Source organism: Triticum urartu, chromosome 2A (genome assembly GCF_056163025.1).
Source record: "Triticum urartu cultivar PI428250 chromosome 2A, HENAU_Tu73, whole genome shotgun sequence".
Lineage (NCBI taxonomy): Eukaryota > Viridiplantae > Streptophyta > Magnoliopsida > Poales > Poaceae > Triticum > Triticum urartu.
This window is the reverse complement of record NC_141874.1, coordinates 726,775,554-726,798,469: the sequence shown is the minus strand read 5'-3', so window position 1 is coordinate 726,798,469 and position 22,916 is coordinate 726,775,554. Positions and strand designations below refer to the sequence as shown.

General features: G+C 47.9%; 1 pseudogene; it reads right to left on the bottom strand.

The window, feature by feature from the left end:
* LOC147987229 (uncharacterized) overlaps positions 1–22,668 on the bottom strand; it is a 69,023-nt pseudogene extending 46,355 nt beyond the window's left edge.
* Between the last annotated feature and the right edge of the window lie 248 nt (positions 22,669–22,916).

Below are 22,916 nucleotides of genomic sequence, written 5' to 3'. Positions count from 1 at the left end.
GTTCGGAGACCAGGAAGCCTAGGAGCTGGCCGGCTGGCACCCCGAACACGCATTTCTCGGGGTTAAGCTTGATTTGGAACCGGCATAGGTTCTCAAACGTTTCCTTGAGGTCTCCCAGCAGGGTGCCGCGTTTCTCCGTCTTCACCACGATGTCGTCCACGTAAACGTGAGCATTCCTGCCGAGCTGCTTGAGGAGGCACTTCTGCATGCAACGCTGAAAGGTGGCACCGGCATTTCTCAAGCCGAATGTCATAGTCAGGTAGCAGAAGGCTCCGAACGGCGTGATGAAGGCGGTCTTCAGGCAGTCGTCCGGATCCAGCTTTATCTGATGGTATCCGGAGTAAGCATCCAAAAAACTCAACAGCTCGCATCCGGCTGTGGAGTCTATCACTTGGTCTATCCTTGGCAGGGCAAAGGGATCTTTGGGGCAGGCCTTGTTGAGACTTGTGTAGTCTATACACATGCGCCACTTGTTGTTCTTTTTTAGCACAAGGACCGGGTTGGCGAGCCACTCTGGAAAGAAAACTTCCATGATGAAGCCGGCCGCCAAGAGCCGGGCTATCTCCTCCCCTACAATCCTGCGTTTCTCCTCCGACAGTCGGCGAAGGGGTTGTCTGACTGGCTTTGCATCTTCTCGAACGTGTAGTTTGTGCTCGGCGAATTTCCTCGGAACACCCGGCATGTCCTTGGGGGACCATGCAAAGATGTCCCGATTCTCACGGAGGAAATCGGCGAGATCGCCTTCCTATTTGCTGTTCAGGTTTGCCCCGATGACGGCAAACCTCTCTGGATGCTCGGGGTCAAGAGGTATCTTCTTCGTCTCCTTGGCCGGCTGGAAAGATCCTTGAGCATGATGCTCCTTGGGGTCGGGGGACACGGCCGACTGCTTGCCGGCTATGGCCATGACTCGGTCCAGTATCTTCTTCTCTTCGGCAATCACAAGGGACTCGGCCAGCCGGCTGCTAGCCGCTGCGCACTCGGAGGACTTCTTGTAATCACCGGCTATGGTGATGACACCTTTGGTGCTTGGTATCTTCATCTTGAGGTATGCATAGTGGGGAACTGCCATGAATTTGGCCAAGGCAGGCCGACCCAGAAATGCATGGTAAGGGCTCTCCAGGTCCACCACTTCAAACCAGATCGCTTCCCGGCGGAAATGCTCCTTGTCCCCAGAAAGTACATCAATCTTGATTTTGCCAATGGGGGCGCAGGACAGGCCGGGCACGATGCCGTGGAACACTGTCTGAGTGGGCGTGAGCTGCTTTGTCTTGACGTTTAGCTTCTCCAGGGTGTCACGGTACAGGATGTTGATGCTGCTCCCGCCGTCTATCAACACACGGGAGAAGCGGGCGGCGCGTCTGTCCGTCGCAAGGGTGGCTTCCAGGACCAAGGCATAAGAGCCGGGAGACGGCATCACCTCCGGATGGTCGGCCCGGCTCCAACTGATGGGCTTTTCTGACCAATGCATGTGTCCGGCGGGGTTGGCAGCGACCACGCTAACTTCCTGGCGCTCTTGGCGCTTGCTGCGCCGGTCTTCGGGCTGGCTTGTAAAGACGATGTAGGTTGCTTGCTCATCAGGGAACTCGTCATGCACGGCTCCGACTGCGGGCCGAGCGGCCGGAGGCGGCAGAGGCGGAGGCGGCGGGCCGGCAGGCGGAGGCGGCACGAGCCCCTCACCCTTAGAGATTCGGGTGAGCCAATGGCACTTCCGGGTCGTGTGGTTGGACGGCTTCGCGCCGCTGTGGAACTTGCAAGGGGCGTCGAGGGTTTGCTCATAGGAGAAGGTGGGCTGCCAAGCTGGCCTGCCGCCCTTGGGCTTCTTGGGTGCCGGTCGTTCTTCAGGCGGCGCATCTTCGACTGTGGCCACCTGCCGGCTGGCGGGAGGCGGCGCGGGGCCCTTGCGCTTGTGGTCGTTCGAGTTGGGGTGTCGGCCGGAATCCCCAACCGGCGTCTTGGGCGCCGGGTTGAGTACCTTTCCGGACGCGTCCACCCGAAGCTCGGTCTTCATCGAGGAGTCGGCGGTGGCGTACTTGTCCGCTATGTCCAGGAGCTTGTCGAGGGTAGCCGGCTCGTCGCAGAGGAGCTTGTGCTTGAGGAGGGTGCCTTCTCGGCATCCGGCTGTGAAGTATTCTATGGCTGGCACCTCGTGCACCCCTTCACAGGAGTTGCGGAGCTCGGCCCAACGCGTGAGGTAATCGCGAGTGGACTCGGCGGGGCCTTGTACGCACAAGGAGAGCTGTCTGGGCTTGGGAGCCCGCTTGTAGGTGCTGGTGAAGTTGCGGATGAAGGCTTCTGTGAAGTCTAGCCAGCCATTGATGCTACGCGGCTTGAGGCTGTTGAGCCAGGTCCGCGCTGTGCCTTGAAGCATGAGGGGCACGTACTTCACGGCAACGCGCCGGTTGCCGTTGGCTATGCTAACCGCCGTGGAGTAGTCGATCAACCAATCTTCCGGCTTCACGGAGCCGTTGTACTTGGGAGTGTGTCTTGGGAGCGAGAACCCTTTGGGAAAGGGCTCGTCGCGGATGCGGGGGCCGAAACAAGGCGGGCCGACATCGTCTTCTTCTTCCAACGCCAGGGATCGCGCCAGGCGGTCGATCCGATGGCGGGCGTCGTTCTCGCCGATTCCTTCGCGGCGGCCCAGCCGGCCGCTGAGAGTCGGGAGCGCCACTGGCGGCGAGGCGGGATATCTCTCTCCACGGGGCGGAGGCGGAGGCGGGTCGCCCCGCCATTCCATGCCTCGGGGATGACCGTCCGCGTCTCGCTCGATGGAGATCCGAGTCCGGCTGCGGTTGGCAGCCGGCTCCTTCTCGCGTCGCGCGTGGGTATTGCTCGTAGTCGGTGTCCGGGACGTCGCGCCGTGCTCTCGGCGCGGGGGAGGGCTTTCCACGCGGGCGTCGGCTTCGTGTCGCTGCGCGGCTGCGTCAATCAACTGCTGGATGCGCCGGGTCATGTGGGGGAGGTCTTCGGCCTCCAAGCCGTCCAACTCATCTACAGCCGCCTGGGCTGCACGCAAGTTCTCGAGCGGAGTGGCATAGACCGGGCGGTCGACTCCCAGCGTGTCGGCGATGACGGCGCCGCGTTGCTTGACAAGGCCGGCCCGGCTTGGCCCGCTCGGGGCCGGCGTGCCGAAGGCGGCGCGGTCAGCTTCGCGCTGGTAGGCCTCAGTGAGGCGTCTTACGGAGGCCAGCCTCCGGCCCTCTGCGAGGAGGGCGAGGCGGCGTGCTTCCAGTGCTTCGACGTCGGCATTAGCCGGGAGGGGAGCGGACAAGTCGTGGGCCGCCGCGCACGAGGCGTCGTGGGCGCTCTCGTCGGCCAGGCCGCCATGGCCGACAACCATCACAGCCGTCGGCTCGAGGAAGCGGGTCGTTGTAGATCGCGACGTTGGTGGGGAAGGTGTCGTAGGAGGCCGTGTCGGAGTCGACAGGCATCGGGTCGGTGGAGCCAACCGACTCCAGGTCCGCAGCGGGCTCGCTGGAGACGTGGAGCTGGCCGAGAAGGTTGGCGAGGTGGTCGGTGCCCGCATTGGAGGCGAGCTCGTCGGAGATGAAGGTCTCGTCGGGGAGATCGGCGAGGCTGCTCGCCACGCAGACGCTGGCGACGCCTTGCAGCGCGTCGTGGCAAGCGCCATCGGGCGTGCTGGGCTGGCTACGCTCGTGGGGGAGGAAGAAGGTTCCCGTCCAAAACAGGTCTCCGGACGACGGTGCACCTGGCCCCACGGTGGGCGCCAAATGTCGGGTGGTAGGTGCGACATATGCCAACGGGTGGCTTATCATTGTGGGAGCCAGTAAGACATCGCCGGTGCCTGGAAACGGGATAAGGCGAAGACATGCACGCCGGCGGATCTTACCCAGCTTCGGGGCTCTCCGTGGAGATAACACCCCTACTGCTGCTCTGCGGGGTCTCCGCATGTTCGCTAGATGAATCGAGTAGCAATACAACGCTCCTTGAGCTGTTTGGTGGGAGGAGGAAGAAGGGCACGGCAAGCCTGCTTCTTCTCCTTGTGGGGGGTCTAGGACTAGTAAGGGGTCGAACCCTTTGCATCGGTGCTCCGGGGGGTTTATATAGGCCTACCCCCCGGGGGTACAATGGTAATACGACTGGGCGCGGGGCCCAGCCGTCTGTGACTGCGCTCGCCGGCTTCTGCGCCGGCTGCTGGGGCCCGCCGACTGGTGGGTCCCGCCGGCTGCCAGCTCCTTGGTCGACAGGCAGGCCCCACTGTCCAGGGCCTGGTCAGCGGCTGGTTACTATGGCTTCATCTTGTTGACGTGAGCTTCATCGTGGTAAGCGCGACTACAGTACTGCCGCCTGTCGGGCGATCGCTGTAGCCTTACCGCGTCTTGTCTCCTTAATGGGGCGTCCTCTTCGATAGATAAAGGAATGCACCATTTGAATGCATCTATTATAATGAGATAACTTCACACAATAGCACTGCTGATATCCTTAAAACCAAAAATAGATGGCAAATGCACTACCAAAGGAAGAAAAATACATACATAAATATGCACCTAAAAAACAACAGAAAGAAGTTCAAAAAATAAAGAACAGAAGTTCAAGTACTCTAATAAAAGAAGTAATGGCATAAGAATAAATAAACCCTAAGAAACAAAAAGAAGAAGTTCAAGTACAAAAACAGATGAAGTTCATATCTAACCCTAAACCATAATAACCCTAAACCCTAAAAACCCTAAGATAGATAGTGGGGTCACGGATGTGACGGACTCGCCTCCGCATGCGACGACGCGGCACGCCGCATCGTCGCCTGCTCCGGCTCATTCCTGTCTCGGCCTCGCAGGGGGAGGGGAGGGGGGTCCCGATCCCCCTCCCCCCTGCTCGGCCTCGCGCTACCGCATTGCTGCGCGCTAGGATTTGACAGGACGCAATGCAGTTATTCTGTTTCCACCCCCACCGCACGCACCCTAAACCCTAAAAACCCTAAGATAGATAGTGGGGTCACGGATGTGACGGACTCGCCTCCGCATGCGACGACGCGGCACACCGTGTCATCGCCTGCTCCGGCTCGTTCCTGTCTCGGCCTCGCAGGGGGGGTCCCGACCCCCCCTCCCTCCCTGCTCGGCCTCGCGCTACCGCATTGGTCAATACGCGCAATGCCGATTTCAATATCTACAAAATATTTAAATCCAAAAAATAACAACCTCAAATTTAACATGTTAAAAATGATTATCACACTGAAGTTCAGGATAGTTATTCAGTGAAGAACAACAACTATTATAAGTACAAATAACATACTAGAAAAAATAAAAAAATACGCATATCCATCGCCCAATTACATGGCTGTTCACGGGACTAAGTCAAAAAAATCCAAACCAATGCAAAGAATGAAAAGTAACATAAAAAAGAAGGAAATACAGAGGGATTGCTTTATTACTTTGCAAAGAAGGAAAAAGCAGAAGTTCACGTATAAAGAACATAGAAGTCCAGCTTCTACAAACGACCGTTACATGATCTGGAAAAGGTGCATGCATACTTGGGCTAATCCCATGATTACTCACGAGACAAAAGTATAAAAAGGAACATCTGAAGAATTAAAAATACGAAAGGAAACCAAACAAAGAAAATATAGAGCACCATGCGCCTTCGCCTTGCAAATGTGGAATGTAATCTGGAAAACCAGAAGTTCAACCATTAATAAAAAAAGAGAAGTCCAGATCTTACCAAAGATAAGTGGATGATCAAAAAACTATACCAAAACATAGACTAAGGAAAAAGAGGATGCATGTTCCTGTGGTCCAGCTCCACGATGACACACTAGCTACAACAAAAATTGCAGAAGAAAATCTAGTAAGGGTTTCTGATACAAAGGACTTGCTGCATTATCTTGCAGCGAAAGAAAAAAGAAGAAGTTCAGGTATGACAACGCAGAAGTCCAGCACAGAAACCCGGACAGACCCAACAGGATCCACCTGATCCTCACCCGATCCCGATCCCGAGCCGCCCCAGCCCCGACAGGATCCAACGAAGGAAAAGAAGAAGTTCAAGTATGAAAACGCAGAAGTCCAGCTTGTACAACGACCATTAGAAGATCTAGAAATAATGAACAAACAAATTCGTCCGAAGCATAAAATCATCTCCACAAGATTGCAACATGTCCGCACCCCCTTGGAAATGATCTGGCAACTACCTTTCGACAACTGAAAGGACCAGAGGGTAAATTTCAAAACCGCTAAAATAACATGTGCAGAAACCCGCAGGAGTGCCAACATCAAATCGCTAGAAATCAAACAGTAAGGACCCTCCGATTAAAATTTATGGATTAGTAAGCCTCGAATTTCACTAAAGTACGCAAATCAGGCAGCAAACTTTAAAAACAAACGAGAAATCAATAGAAGTGCGGGTTGCATCTCGGGCGGATGAAGAACACGGGCGATTTCAAATTTGTTTGCAATAAAAAAGAATTTGTGCTCCAAACTCATACTAAAACCTAATCCCCATCGTTCCAGAACTTCGACAACATCCAAAACATGCATTAAACTTGTAACAGAAACAAGTTCATCACAACCTCGAGAGCAAATCCGCCAACGTGCTAGAATCCGAATCGAAACAATCATTTAGACTCTAAAAAACGTGTCCACATTACACTTACATTACAAAGAACACGAATGATCAGAAAAACTCGCAGGGGAAGCCACGGTTGCGAAGATAGCCAGAAGGTCAGGTTAGTACACAGGGAAGTTCAGGCGCGTTACTCGGGAAGTTCAGGTTGTGATCAAAATATTATTCTGATCCCGTGATCAGAATAGTGTTTATGTGTGTGTGTGTGTGTATATATATATATATACAATTAGCTAGCTATCTACAATTTCTCCTGATTGGTGCCTTTGGAGCCAGTGGCATTAGCCTAATTGGTGCCTTCGGAGCACGATAACAATTGTAAGTGGTTCATGGGGGCGGTAGCGGGTAATAGTATTCTCCTTTGGGATCTATGACCTGGCTGAGCAAAAATCCCGCTATTTCCTCTTGAATTGCTTCTATGCGGTCCTCTGTTAGGAGCTTCTCCCGCACCTCTTTGAACTGTTAAGAAGGAGATCAATATGCATGTGTATTAGTTGCGTGACTAGATATCGATAATGGTGTAAAAATTGTGAATAGTGTTCTGACAAACATACCCACTCCTGTCTTTGAGATCTGCTCCTTTCGGACGTCATCATGCGAATGTTCTCGCAAACGTAGTATGCACACAGATTATTCCCCGGCGTCTGCTTCAGGGCCTTTATGAGAATGGAATTTGATCAGATAATAATTAATCAAGCATGATAATTAAAGAGATGGCAGCTAGCTAGTACTACTTAATTACTTACCTGGGGTCGATACCATTTCAGATTTTGTTTCCATTGGCCTGGAGTGGCCCTGATGAACTTTACCCAAGCCCTGCCCGCCGACAAAGAAAATGAATAAATGGGTTATTAAATAGTTGTTATCAGGAAATGACGAACTAATTAAATAGGCCGAGATATAGTTAATAATGATTGAAATTACCTGTTGACTATCCCCTTCACGATGGTGTAGTCACTTGCTTTCTTAAGTAGTGAGTCTAGTACTTCAACTGTTCCTTCATCAACTTTAATGATTAACAAGATCCAATGAAATCTGCATGCACACACATTTGCATGTCTTAATTAAGCGGGCATATGTAAGCAAAAACATGTAGCTAGCTAGTAGGCAAAAACAGAATTTGTAGTACAAGACAGTGTGACTCACTCGAAGTTGTAAGGAAGTAGTATATCTTCATTGTATTTGAGGCGCTTGAAAAACTCTAGCATGCTTTCCTCTACACTTTTTTCGTAATATGGATCTAATTTCCATGTGTATTCATTAATGGTATTTGGGTCAACAAACCCAATGCCATAGCGTCCACCTTTTTTCATTTCGTAAATCTTCATCCTGCATAATACCACAAAAAAGAATATAGTGAGGATAATTACAGGTAATGATTGATCAAAATGATCACTACAGCTAGGTTGAGACATAAATTACAGAAAGAAATCACTTACAGACAATAGCAACTGACGATAGATTTGTCGAGTGCGTCTTGACTGTATAGCTGAAATAGTTCTGAATACTCAACGGTCATAGCTTTCTCATGGTAGTAATGATCCTTCTTGACATTCACCATGAGGGACTCTTGATTGGAAATCTTGGTAATGTCCATGTACCATTGATGCAATTCATACATTCTCGTTGGGAACTTCTTGACCTCGTTTGGCTCGACCAAAGGTTGGCCCCGGACATATTTCTGTTTTATTTCCTCCTCTCTAGTCAGAGACATGGGCTCGATATCGAGTTGTCCAACAGTGATCATGAGCGTTTCAGCCTGCTCAATATGCTCCTCGGTTATTACCACATCGCCCAGCCCGGGAACGTTAACGGTTTGCCCACAATAATATTGGGCGCGCCTACTCTCGTGTGTTGTTGGCACAACAAGCGGGGGAATTGATTGTGCCGCCTGTTCTCCCAGCTGGGGAACGGTCTTACTGCTCCTTTTGCCATCTGATTTGCTCGAGCTCGAGCTCGCCTCTTTCTGTAGACATGCTCGATTTAACTTCTTGATGTGGCGCTCATAGTCTGTGTCAACAGGCTTGGGAGCTGGTGCTCTAGCCATACGAATGAAGTGGTCAATCTTTTCCTCAGGCACTTTCTCCCTTGGCGGCGGTGGCGGTTTTGGTGCAAAATGGGCTTCCACCTTGGCCTTCGATATGGCTACGTTTTCGTCCTCGGACTTGTCATAAGGACTCTGCAGAAGAGGCGCGAGGCTTGGACCATATTGAAATCGCTTGCCTCCACCTATACCTCCAGTACTACCTCAACTTGTACCGCTACACACCATAGCTGAGGCGGCTCTCTTCCGTGATTGCTGAGGCGGCGAAGACAGCTGACGTGGCTGAGTTGGAGGAGGAGGAGTGGCCTGAAGCTGTGCCGGACTTGGAGGAGGAGTGGCCTGAAGCTGTGCCGGACTTGGAGGAGGAGTGGCCTGACGCTTTGCCGGACTTGGAGGAGGAGGAGTGGCCTGAAGCTGTGCCGGACTTGGAGGAGGAGTGGCCTGACGCGTTGGTGGACTTGGAGGAGCGGGAGTCTTCTGACTCGGTGGCGGACTTCGACGAGGAGTCGGATGACGCGGTGTCGGTGGCCTTCGAAAGATGATGCAATCCTTTATCCATAGAATGATACGATGGTTGGCCTCTCCCAGTGTGTGCTCATCGTCACCTCCAGGAATGTCAAGCTCTAGCCCCGAATATTGGTCCACCACCTCATCAACCAAGACACGAGCATAGCCCGCTGGAATCGGGTTGCAATGGAAGGTTGCCTCGGGGGGATTTGTAAAAGCAAGGGCGTCCGCCACCTTCATGGATATGTTCTTCATTTTGAAGTGTAGCTCGCAGTTAGTGTTCTCCATGATGTCATCCACTGGGTAGCTATCCAGCAATGCGTTGCCCGGGGCGGAACCCATGCTGCTTCTCGGCATGGATGGGACGGTGCTATCCAATGCTGGATCATCCGCTAGCTGCTGCAGCTGCTGAGACCCCCTTTGCTAGCTAAGTGAGTCGATCTGCTCTTGCTGCCGCTGGAATTTGACTGCCAAGTTCGTGTGCGCTGATTCTAGGCCTTGAAGGCGTTCATAGTCTAGCTTCCTCTGCTCCTCCTCCATATTCCTCTTCTTCTCCTCCGCAATCTTCTTTCTCGCACGGGCTCTGTAGTCGGCGTTCCAGTCCGAAAACCCCTCATACCACGGCATAGCGCCCATGCCTCGTGTTCTTCCCGGGTGTTCAGGATTTCCCAGGGCACGCGTAAGCTCGTCGTTCTCTCTGTTGGGCTGGAACACCCCCGATCGAGCCTCTTCTATTGCAACAAGTAGCTTATCTTCGGCTCCGTCCAGACATGCCTTCTTTGAAACTTTGCCTGTCTTCGGGTCCAACTCCCCCCCATGCGCATAGAACCAAGTCCTGCACCTGGGTGGCCAGCTCAATTTTTCTGGAGTGACACCTGCATCCTCCATCTCTTTCTCAGACTTATCCCACTTAGGCATTCCCACCTGGCCCCAGCTTATGGAACTTATCCTTTTTTGCGGTATTGGCCTTGTTTATTCTCGACCGTTCCTTAGATAATTCCGAATCCTTGAATTTCACGAAATCGTCCCAATGAGCACTTTGCTTCTCTAGTGTTCCCTCGAATACTGGAGTCTTCCTTCCTCCCTTGACGTACTTGGCCCATTCACGATTCTTGTGGTTTTTGAATGCAACCGCCATCTTCCTAAGAGCAGCGTCCTTGAATTTCTCCACATCTGCATCTGTGAAATGATCTGGTAGGGTGAAATGTTCCATGAGCGTTTCCCAAAGCAGAAGTTTTTGTCTGTCGTCGACAAAAGTAACTCCTGGACGTGGCTTTGCTGGCTCTCTCCATTCTTGAAGGGAGATCGGGAGTTGGTCCTTCACAAGAACTCCGCACTGACGAATGAACTTGTCCGCAATCTTCTTAGGCGCTAATGGTTCGCCATTAGGTTTGATGGCCTCGATGTTGTACTTTACGCCCTCCTTCAACTTTTTGTTCGGGCCTCGTTTCCTGTTGCCTGAAGATTTGCTCGATCCGGATGGCTGAAGGAAGAAAGATCAATTCTTTAATATATCTTCAAGTCATTTAAAACATGTGATCAACATCAACATTTTCTTTGTCATGTTCATAGTTCATGACTTCATCAATTCGGTCGTCGCGATCGAATATCATATCACCCTCCCCGGTGTTTTTTAGATATTCGGAGCCGTCATAATCTTCTTCATTCTGATCATCATCTGGCCCACGAGGATTGCGTATGATATTAAACAGGGCCTCTTCTCCCTCTCTGCCGGTATTGTCCGCCATAGGTTTTGTTTAACTAATCCAAAAGAAATATATTCAAATTACAATGCATGGATGCAATCAATTAACAAGGAAAAACTGAATCAATCATAGTACATAATAAGCATCATCGAATATAATCTCGAATACGTCGTCTTGAATAATAGACATAATCTCAAATACATCGTCTCGAATAATATATATAATCTCGAATAAATCATCTCGAATATTATATATCGAATACATCACTAGCTAGCTAGCTAATAAAGATCGAATACTAGAGAGTAATCTAGGCGGTGGACAACCAAAGTGAAGGAACCATCACTGGATCATAGCTCGGGTGATCTCCCCAAAGAAACTGCCAGGTACTGGAGAACCTGACGTCCATAGCAGCCATGTAGCGATGGACGTGCTCGTCCTCCTCCCTGACACAGCGACGTACCACCTCCGGCGGGGCCGACTCCCTCCGCACCGAAAGTGGCCCACGCGAACGCCACCAAAGGAGATGAGGGTCGACGACGGGACCCGGGGCCGGGTTCCTCACCAAGCGCCGCGCCCCTGAAGGTAGCACCTCCCAGTGCCAGCCCAGTCCCGGACATGGGTCCTCTGAAGCAGGACGCCATCGCGAACGGGTCGACGGCGAGGATGCGGGCCGGGCATCATCGACAACAAATACTATATGCCGCAAAAGTAAAGTAACATTTTTTAAATGATGAATTGTGATTTCATATATGCAAATTCTAAATTTTATAACTAAAACTAACATTTCTAATATTTCTATAACTAAAACTAAAATTTCTAATATTTCTATAACTAAAAAACATTTCTATATAACTAACATTTCTAATATAACTAACATTTCTATATAACTAGCATTTCTAATATTTCTATATAACTAACATTTCTATAACTAAAACTAACATTTCTAATAATTGTATAACTAAAAAACAGAAAGATTGCTAACAATTCTATAACAATGTGTGTGTGTGGTTGGCGGCCGGGGCAGGAGCTCATCGGCGAGGCGCGACGACGGGGGGCGGCGACGGGGACGGGGACGGAGACAGAGACGGCGACGGGGACGGGGCGGCGACGACGGGGACGGGGACGGGCCGGGCAGGGATGACGGGAGGATGGGGCAGGGCGCGGCGATGGGGACGGGGACAGGACGACGACGAACGGCGACGGGGACGGCGGCGGACGGCGACGGGGGCGGCGATGAGGGGCGGCGGCGACGGGGCAGAGGAGAAAGAAGCAGAGGGAGAGATGAGAAACTGAAAATTTTTTTAAAGTGTTTTTTTTATATAGAACCCACCTTTAGTACCGGTTGGAGCCACCAACCGATACTAAAGGTCTGTTTTGGCCAGGCGAAGCGGCGGGAACCGCACCCCCTTTAGTACCGGGTCGTGGCACCAACCGGTACTAAAGCCCCCCCCTTTAGTACCGGTTGGAGCCACGACCCGGTACTAAAGGGTGTGCGCTGCCAGGCGAGGGGCACAGAAGTTTAGTCCCACCTCGCTAGCCGAGGGGCACTCGCACCTGCTTATAAGCCCCGCCGTCGCTGCTGTCTCGAGCTCCTCTTTTAAGCAGGCCTTCTGGGCCTACCTCTGCTGTGATGCCCTGTTGGGCCTACTGGGCTAGCGGGCCTGCATCCTGGCCCAACTAGAATTTGGGTTTCTAGTCGTATGTAGGCCGCTGTGGCCTAGTAGGTGGGTTTTTTTTTCTTATTTTTTTGCTTTATTTATTTTTGAGTTGTTTTTTGCTGTATTTAGAGTTTCTTTCTGAATATTTTTGCTTTAGGTACAAAAAATTACAAACTTTCTGTTAGTACCGGTAATTTAAAAATTTGAGTAGTTTAAATTTTGAATTATTTGAAATTTGTGTGAATCACTAGTTTGTGAATAACTTAACTTTGAAAATAGATTTTTCAGTGATTCTTTTTTCTTATGTTTAATATTAGTGTGTTTTATCATTATATTCAATTTGGTAATGCTTAGGTTATTTAAAAAATGAAATTCCTTTGTAACGGATGAGTTTTTTTTTCTGAAACCCTGATACTTCGAAAGAGATTGTCCATTTTGTACACGAAGTGCATCCAGTTTTTGTGGTAACCCTCTCTACTTTTTTGCACATGCTATGTGGGTGAAATTATGATACCATACCAACTTTCAACCTTTTCTGAGTTCATTTGAAATGCTTTTCAATTTCAGGGTCATTTAGCTGAAAAAATCTGTAAATGCATGAAAGAATTTGCTTGCACATAAAATTTCTTCGCGTTTCAAATGCCAAAACACATAACTAGCTACCCTAACTATTACAGAGATTCCCTCCCGGGTGTGAAACATAGAAGAAAGTGATGATAGTGAAGCCGATCACATCCCAGATCTTTGGGTGTGAAACTTTTTCTTCGCGTGTGTCCCTTTGCGCCGTAGCCATGGAAAATCTTCATCATTTAACTGGATGCTCGGGTCAATATCACTGTGAATGGAGCAATTTCATCAAACTTTTCATAATCTCCTGACATGTCTGTCTTGTCATCCACTCCCACTAGTAGAAAACAGAGCTTTAAAACCGGTTCGTAAGGGCCTTTAGTGCTGGTTCCATAACCGGCACTAATTGGTGGGCACTAAAGGCCCCCCCTTTAGTACCGGTTCGGCACGAACCGGCGCTAAAGTGCCACCACGTGGCGTGAGCTCGCGCCCTGGTATGGGGGACCTTTAGTACCGGTTGGTGTTACCAACCGGTACTAAAGGTTTTTTTTGAAAATTTTGGAATTTTTTTTGATTTTTAATTTTTATGAATTATTTGGTGATTTAGTCTCTAATCACCTCTCTTAACTGCTCAAGTGTGGATCACTCATTCCAAATCATCTAACTTCCTGACCGGTCACCCATCCCTCTCACTACTCCAGCCCGAGCATGCTTAACTTTCGGGTTCTATTCTCCTTCATTTCCATGTCTGCACTTGTTGTTTTCCTGACAATAGTAAGATGCCAATCCTATTAACCCTCGGGAGTTTAGCTTGAGCATGAAGTCACACATTTCACTGTTTGAGTTTGAAACTATTATTCTAAAAAATAGTAATTATTTAGTAACACTAATATTTCTTGAATAAGTTTGACCATAGTTTGACCACAGTTTGACCATAGTTTGACCACAGTTTGACCACAGTTTGACCAAAATTCAAAAAATTGAAATAATTATTTAGTAACACTAATATTCTTGAATAATTATGTAGTAACATTAATACTTCTTTAATAAGTAGTTTGACCAGATTTAACAAAAAAAATTAAAAAAACTTAAATTTGACCATATCTTTTTTTCCTTTTGGAATTTGAGGATTCTAAAAAATTGCAAACAAGCCATAGGCTGTCTCCATTGGATGCGGATTTTTGTGCTGAATTTTTTGATATATTATATGTTTTTTTCCGACATCATATGCAAAAGTTATAGCCGTTTTACATTTTCCCTACACTTTTTGCAAAACATGTCCAAATTTAAGTATTCAAATTTTCCTAACTAGTAGATGTAATAATATAACTACCTCTCAAAGGATTTTATTTTTTGAAGTTTTTATCATTTTCTTTTGATTTTTTCAGAACTGAAATGGCGACACACGGGGGGGGGGGGGGGGGGTAGAGTTTGAAAATTGCCCTATAGTGCCGGTTTGTGTCACAAACCGGTACTATAGGTCAGACCCCTTTAGTACCAGTTCGTGGCACAAACCGGTACTAAAGGTTAGCCCTTTAGTACCGGTTTGTGCCACGAACCGGTACTAAAGGTGATCGTGGGGCCCCAGCCTGACGCCAGCCTGCCATCACCCCTTTAGTACCGGTTCGTGCCACGAACTGGTACTAAAGGTTCAACACGAACCGGCATTAATGCATAGTCGTTCGAACCGGCACTAATGGTACCATTAGTGCCGGCTCAAATTCAAACCGGCACTAATGTGCTTCATGTTTGACCCTTTTCCCATGATGTTTCTCTTCCCAGAAAGAACTATGTGCCACTTTGGCTCATCGTACGATGCATTCACTTCCTTATCTTTTCTTTTTCTTGGCTTGGTAGACATGTCCTTCACATAGAAAACCTGTGCCACATCATTGGCTAGGACGAATGGTTCGTCTGCATACGCAAGATTGTTGAGATCCACTGTTGTCATTCCATACTGCGGGTCTTCCGTTACCCCGCCTCGTGTCCTATTGACCCATTTGCACCGAAACAAAGGGACCTTCAAACCACGTCGATAGTCAAGTTCCCATATATCCTGTATATAACCATAATATGTTTCCTTTCTCGTCTTGGTTTCTGCATCAAAGCGGACACCACAGTTTTGGTTGGTGCTCTTCTTATCTTGGGCGATCGTGTAAAATGTATTATCATTTATCTCATACCCTTTGAAAGTCATTATATTCGAAGATGGTAACTGGGACATCAAGTACATGTCATCTTCAATAGAGGCGTCATGCATGGTACGTGTCTGCAACCAGCTGGCGAAACTCCTGGTTTGTTCACGTGTAATCCAGTGATCAGACCGCTCCGGGTGTTTGGAGCGTAGCAAATTCTTGTGTTCATCCATATACGGAGCCACCAAGGCGGAATTCTGTAAAACTGTGTAGTGTGCTTCAGTGAGAGAATGTCCGTCCATACATATTATTTGTTCCCCTCCTAGCGTGCCTTTTCCATCCAGTCTGCCCTTATGCCGCGATTCAGGAACACCAATCGGCTTAAGGTGAGGAATAAAGTCAATACAAAACTCAATGACCTCCTCATTTTCATGGCCCTTGGAGATGCTTCGTTCTGGCCTAGCACGGTTATGAACATATTTCTTTAAGACTCCCATGAACCTCTCAAAGAGAAACATATTGTGTAGAAATACAGGACCCAAAACGTTAATCTCTTCACATATGTGAACTAGGACGTGCGTCATGATGTTGAAGAAGGATGGTGGGAACACCAACTCGAAACTGACAAGACATTGCACCAAATCATTCTCTAACCTTGGTATGATTTCTGGATCGATTAGCTTCTGAGAGATTGCATTGAGGAATGCACATAGCTTCACAATGGCTAATCGAACGTTTTCCGGTAGAAGCCCCCTCAATGCAACCGGAAGCAGTTGCGTCATAATCATGTGGCAGTCATGAGACTTTAGGTTCTGGAACTTTTTCTCTGCCATGTTTATTATTCCCTTTATATTCGACGAGAAGCCAGACGGTACCTTAATACTGAGCAGGCATTCAAAGAAGATTTCCTTCTCTTCTTTGGTAAGACGTAGCTTGCATGACCCTGATGTATGCCGTCTTTTCCGTGCATACGTTGCTGGTCCTCCCGTGCCTCAGGTGTATCTTTTCTCTTCCCATACACGCCCAAAAAGCCAAGCAGGGCCACACAAAGATTCTTCGTCACGTGTATCACGTCGATTGCGGAGCGGACCTCTAGGTCTTTCCAATAGGGCAGGTCCCAAAATATAGATTTCTTCTTCCACATGGGTGCGCGTCCGCCAGCGTCATTCGGAACAGGTTGTCCACCAGGACCCTTTCTAAAGACCACCTTCAAATCCTTGACCATATCATGTACATCAGCACCAGTACGGTGGCGAGGCTTTGTCCGGTGATCCGCCTCACCTTTGAAATTCTTGCCTTTCTTTCTTACGGGATGCCTGCTCGGAAGAAATCGACGATGTCCCAGGTACACATTCTTCTTACAATTAGCCAAATATATACGGTCGGTATCGTCCAAACAGTGCGTGCATGCGCGGTATCCCTTGTTTGTCTGTCCTGAAAGGTTACTGAGAGCAGGCCAATCATTGATGGTCACGAACAACAATGCCTTTAGGTCAAATTCTTCCCCCATGTGCTCATCCCACGCACGTACACCTGTTCCATCCCACAGTTGTAAGAGTTCTTCAACTAATGGCCTTAGGTACACATCAATGTCGTTGCCGGGTTGCTTAGGGCCTTGGATGAGCATTGGCATCATAATGAACTTCCGCTTCATGCACAACCAAGGAGGAAGGTTATACAAACATAGAGTCACAGGCCAGGTGCTATGGTTTCTACTCTGCTCCCCAAAAGGATTAATGCCATCTGCGCTTAGACCAAACCATACGTTCCTTGCATCATCTACAAACTCATTCCCGTACTTTCTTTCGATTTTTCTCCACTGCGACTCATCAGCGGGTACTCTCAACTTTCCGTCTTTCTTACGGTCTTCTCTGTGCCATCGCATCGCCTTGGCATGCTCTTTGTTTTGGAACAAACGTTTCAACCGTGGTATTATAGGAGCATACCACATCACCTTGGCAGGAATCTTCTTCCTGGGGTGCTCGCCCTCGACATCACCAGGGTCATCGCGGCTGATCTTATAGCGCAATGCACCGCATACTGGGCAAGCGTTCAAATCCTCGTACTCACCGCGGTAGAGGATGCAATCATTAGGGCATGCATGTATCTTCTGCACCTCTAATCCTAGAAGGCAGACAACCTTCTTTGCTTCGTACATACTCTCGGGCAATTCGTTGTCCTTTGGAAGCATATTCTCTATCATTACCAGCAACTTTCCAAATCTCTTGTCAGATACACCATTCTCTGCCTTCCATTGTAGCAATTCCAGTGTGGTGCCCAACTTTTTCTTGTCACCTACGCAATTCGGGTACAACAATTTTTTGTGATCCTCTAACATGCGCTGCAACTTTTTCTTCTCCAAATCACTTGCGCAGTTTCTCTTTGCATCGGCAATGGCCCGACCTAGATCATCAACGGGCTCATCCGATGCCTCTACTTCAGCTTATTCCCGCATTGCCGGATCAGCTTCTTCCCGCATTACCGGCTCAACTTCTTCCCTCATTGTTGTATCATTGTATTCAGGGAACCCATGGCCAGGATAGCTGTCGTCGTCCTCTTCTTCTTCATTGTCTTCCATCATAACCCCTCTTTCTCCATGCTTGGTCCAAACATTATAGTGGGGCATGAAACCGGACTCAAACAGGTGGACGTGAATGGTTCTTGACATAGAGTAATTGTGACCATTCTTACAGCCAGCACATGGACAAGGCATAAAACCATCCGCCCGCTTGTTTGCCTCAGCCGCAAGCAGAAAAGTACGCACGCCATTAATGAACTCGGGAGAGCATCGGTCATCGTACATCCATTGCCGGCTCATCTTCAATACACAGCACCGAAAACACCAAATTAATACAATACATAAAGTTCATACATAAAGATCATACAACACTTAAATGCAACAAACAAATAACTCTCTAGCTAAAGAATTTAAATGCAACAACAAATGCGATCAAGATCGCAACTAAGGTAACAATTGATCCAACAGCATAATGATACCAAGCCTCACTATGAATGGCATATTTTCTAATCTTTCTAATCTTCAAGCGCATTTTCTCCATCTTAATCTTGTGATCATCGACGACATTGGCAACATGCAACTCCAATTCCATCTTCTCCCCCTCAATTCTTTTCAATTTTTCCTTCAAATCCTCGTTTTCTCTTTCAACTAAATTTAACCTCTCGACAATAGGGTCGGTTGGAATTTCCGGTTCAACTACCTCCTACATAAAAATATCTATGTCAACTTGATGGGCATAATTTGTCATAAACACGAAATGCAATGAATAGTTCTAAAAGAGAATATACCACATCCGAATCATAACCCGGACGAGGGCCGACGGGGACGGATATCAAAACCATGGCACTATGTATAATAAACAACGTATGGGTAAGATAATTATACGAGTAACTATATATCCAAATCACACAAACATCAATTTTTTATATAAAACTTCATGAACACGAGGCTCACCACAAGGTGGTGCCGGCGACGGGACGTTGCGAGCGATCGACGGTGGTTACGACGGAGATTTAGAAGGTACTAAGTAAACCACACCTACATATGCAAACTAAGTGTTATTTTTGACCTCAAATTGCATATAAATCAAATACTAGCACATATATATAATTCCTCCCAAATTACTAAACTCAAAAATCAATCACTATATAAAGCATTGCACGAGCTAATCTAGCAATGAGAGATGAAAGGACAAAGTTGCTAACCTTTGTGATCATTTGAATGGATGGGGGCCTTCAAATCTTGACAAATTTGGGGCAAAATGTGTGATGAGCTTGAGAGGAAGAGGGAAAAGAACAGAGAGGAGAGGGGAAAGGGGAAGAACAGAGCGAGCTTGGGTGGACGAAGAGTCTATGTAGGACGACCTTTAGTATCGGTTCGTGATACGACCCGGTACTAAAGGTGCTGGAGGGGCCCCGGACTGACAACATCCTGCCACCACTCACTTTAGTACCGGTTCGTGGAACGAACCGGTGCTAAAGGTTCGCCACGAACCGGTACTAATGAGAGCGGCCGGCTAGCCATTGGAACCGGCACTAATGCACACATTAGTGCCGGCTCAAATTCAATCCGGCACTAATGTGCTTCACATTTGACCCTTTTTCTACTAGTGCATGTATCTCGCTAGGGTGGATGGTGAAGTCCAGCGGATGGGGTATTCCACAGGATACTAGCGAGGCTGGGTAGTCCAAGGCATATTTGAGCTGGTCCATAAATTCGCCAAGCCGAAATTAAAGGGGAGATTGTTGCGATCAATGAAGCCTATCAATTTAACTTGTCGTGGTGCGAGTAAATGAGCGACAAAGGGGTGATTTACAACGAGTCAAGATCGAAGAAGCAAGGAAGACAGTATCAAGATTAGGGAGAGAATGTTCGAGTAATCTTGATTAGTATTCAACAGGGAGTCTACGTGGTGTTTGACATTGCATGAGCTAGCTCTACGTGTTGTAGTAGCACTAGCACATATGCCCGTGCGTTGCCACGGGAGGGAAAATTTTCATGTATTTACATATAGTGAGAATTGTATGTACATCATGTGCATCTCTACCGAAAAATTGTTTGCACAAATAAGAACATATGTAAAATACTCTTCCTTCCGAAAATAAGTGCCGCTGATTTAGTACTTAATACAAAGTTCTACTAAATCAACGACATTTATTGGTGACGGAGGGAGTCCTAAACAATTACATAGGAATTTTCTTTAATAATTATCTATGTGTAAAATAAACAAATAAAGCTAGCACATATACCCGGTACGTTGCAATGAGTTTTGTTTGTTTTATATTCAATCTAAAGCAATTATGCATTTCAAAGCCTAATCAACTACAACCGTCCAAGTAAATTTATATGTTTGGTTTCCAATGCTACAATCTAAATTTATTTATCTATTTTCGCTAGGAAATACTTGATAGAAGATAAAATCAACCAGTACATATCTAGAGCATGGGTTGAACCACTTATGTGGTTTTTGCATCCTATCATACATTGTCCCTTTTTAGGGCATCATACAATGTATATTATTAAAGAAAGCTAGCTAGAAAAAGAGGAAGAGATGTACTTGTTTGGCGTCCTTGACAACGGTAATGCAATTAGAGGCAAGGAGGTATCTCAACATATATTGGTGGCTGTGCCTGGGGCATGCTAGGTCAAACTAAACTGGTAAAGGAAACTTCTGCTTGAATATGATGCTGGGAAGACTGATGACTTGTCATATGTGCTTGGCTAGATCATGTTGAGGCCTTCGCGCACCTTCCGGGTCTCCTTGGCGTCAAGGTATGTTGGCGGCAATCCGTGTGCATCCAATCTTTCAAGGAGTTCATTGTGTCTCCGTTGTCCTTCTCCTTGCAAAATTCTTTTGCTACAAATCAAAGGTTCCTTGTTTATTTCAATGTTCAAACTCGTTAACTGCTGAATTATACGAATAGCCTGTAAGAATTTATCTCTCTTGATTAAAGTATTGACAACAAAATCAAGAATATCTCCTTATGTGCAAGAACCAAATGCATCTTCAAGCATGTCCAAATACACTCTTAACTAACTCCAATTTTCTCCTTCTGACCAGAAGATTTAGAAGTATTTGATAACATGAAGCTGAAGGAATCGTGTGACCTTGCACGATAAAAAAAAATAGCCACCGATTTGTTGAGGTGGCCAGCTTCTAAATACATCTGGATAATCCAATGATCATTCCACTTGTGTGGGTTAGAGCCTTGTTATCATCCAGCAAGAGAAGTAACGATTTGGCTTGGCTGAGCATCTGAGCATGTGCAAGTATGGGCTGAGAAGGAGCAGCATCAATCAGGAAAAACCTGCATGAACAAAATCGTTCCAATCTCTCATGTCTATACAAGCAACTCCGACTTAATCTTGCTAGAGAACAAATTCACTATAACCTCAAAATCTGGTCCTAATCTTGCTGAGAAACACATGCATGTACACGAAAGCTGATCCTAGATTCCTACATTGCTGGACAGTATGTACAAAAAGAAAACAATGCGTGCCAGAGAAAAACACACGTACGTACGAAACCCAATTCTGACGAATGTAGCCGGACACAAGCAAAGATGATTTCTGTGTTCTTCAACCTGAGCACCTCTCTAGTCTTATCCATCTGACCAAATCACGCATGCATGGACTATGGGGATGCGGCAGCACCACACACGCACGCTTTGCAATTTCTCAAACATGGCCTCTTCACGCGGCCACGCCTCCGTCTAGACCATCCGCCATGCATCGTCACCCTCATCCTGCGGTGCTGTACTTTGGTCCTCACGGCGGCCACACAGCCAACGGGCACGTGGGAGTAAGCATTGACCTAGATGTCGGTGCTAGTTAGCGTCATGGTGGACTCGATCATGGTGGACTCGGTGGAGCACCGGGAGCGGGTACCAACGGTGATCAGGAGGGTTGCAGAGGAGAGGAGGCGACTTGAGGGCTAGGCTCCCCGGATGGCGCTGGACGTCGATACACACGAGAAGCTCTAGAACGAGAGCCCATGCTAGACCATGGCCGTCTATGGAGGCGCCAAATCCGACATGCCACAGTTCATCACGTCGTGCAGTGTCGTAGGTTTACTTAGCGAGGAGAGGGCTTGATGTGCCGCATCTGTCCACAGGAAGGTGGACGATGTTGGTGGCGTGTTCCGAACATGAGATCAGGGAATTGGGCATGGCCGCACGGGGCAAGAGACTCATGCCAAGGCGGAAGAAGGGAAATGGAGAATTGTGTTGGGGACGGGGCAAACACGGCCCCCGTGCGTTTTGTAGATACCTCTAGTCGGTTTTGACAGGTTTCTGTACGCATATATAGGACAAAGCGGACGAAAATTACTGTACCAAACCAAGAATATTAACTACTTTTAATAGTAGGTATAGATATAGATATAGATTGGAGTTGGCCGTATGTGTCCGGTTAGGAGTCTGGTCATTGTGTTCGAGTAGGATAGCTAGTTTGGGTCGGCTAGGCATTGGTCCTGAGGCTGCATATATATATATATATATATATATATATATATATATATATATATATATATATATAACGACACGTGCCTTAGGCAAAAGTTTTTGCATGTATATGTGTTGATCGTGATTTGATGTGATCAATCCTGTGGGTGAGTTTCAACAGTATGAAGCAGAGATCCGCGGTGTCCACGCAGAGGATCTTGCTAGCACCACCGCCGCCTCGTTCGTAGAATGGCAAGAAATCGAGCTTCGTGCCGTCTGAGATGGATCTCTCGAACCTGAGCTTGGCCGGAGGCATCCGCGGCATCTCCATCCATGCGGGCACCACGGCTGATGATGGCAACGCCATATAAAATTTCCCTTTTTGCGGTGATGCTGCCGCTGCTCGTGCTTCTGCCGTGGATCCGTAGAAGAGCTGCTCCCCGACCTTGATACGACTCGTCATACAAGCTGCTGCTTCTGCCATACTTTTGCATCACCACATTCACGAAATGCCGTACCATCATTGATTCTCCCAGGCTGCTCCTACAAAAAAGAGACCAAGGGGGAAGAGCCAATTCCGCCGCCGCCACCACCATGGAATCTAGATTTTCCTTTTTTTTAAACTAAACACACTTGCTTTATTAATCAATGAAGTCATTAGGGATACGGAATCTAGATTTTCTTTCCGTCTTAACCTTTCCTTCACCACGGATCGACTGCTGGACAAACCCATGGGCTGGCTGGGCCATAGTACAGTGTGGGTGGCGCC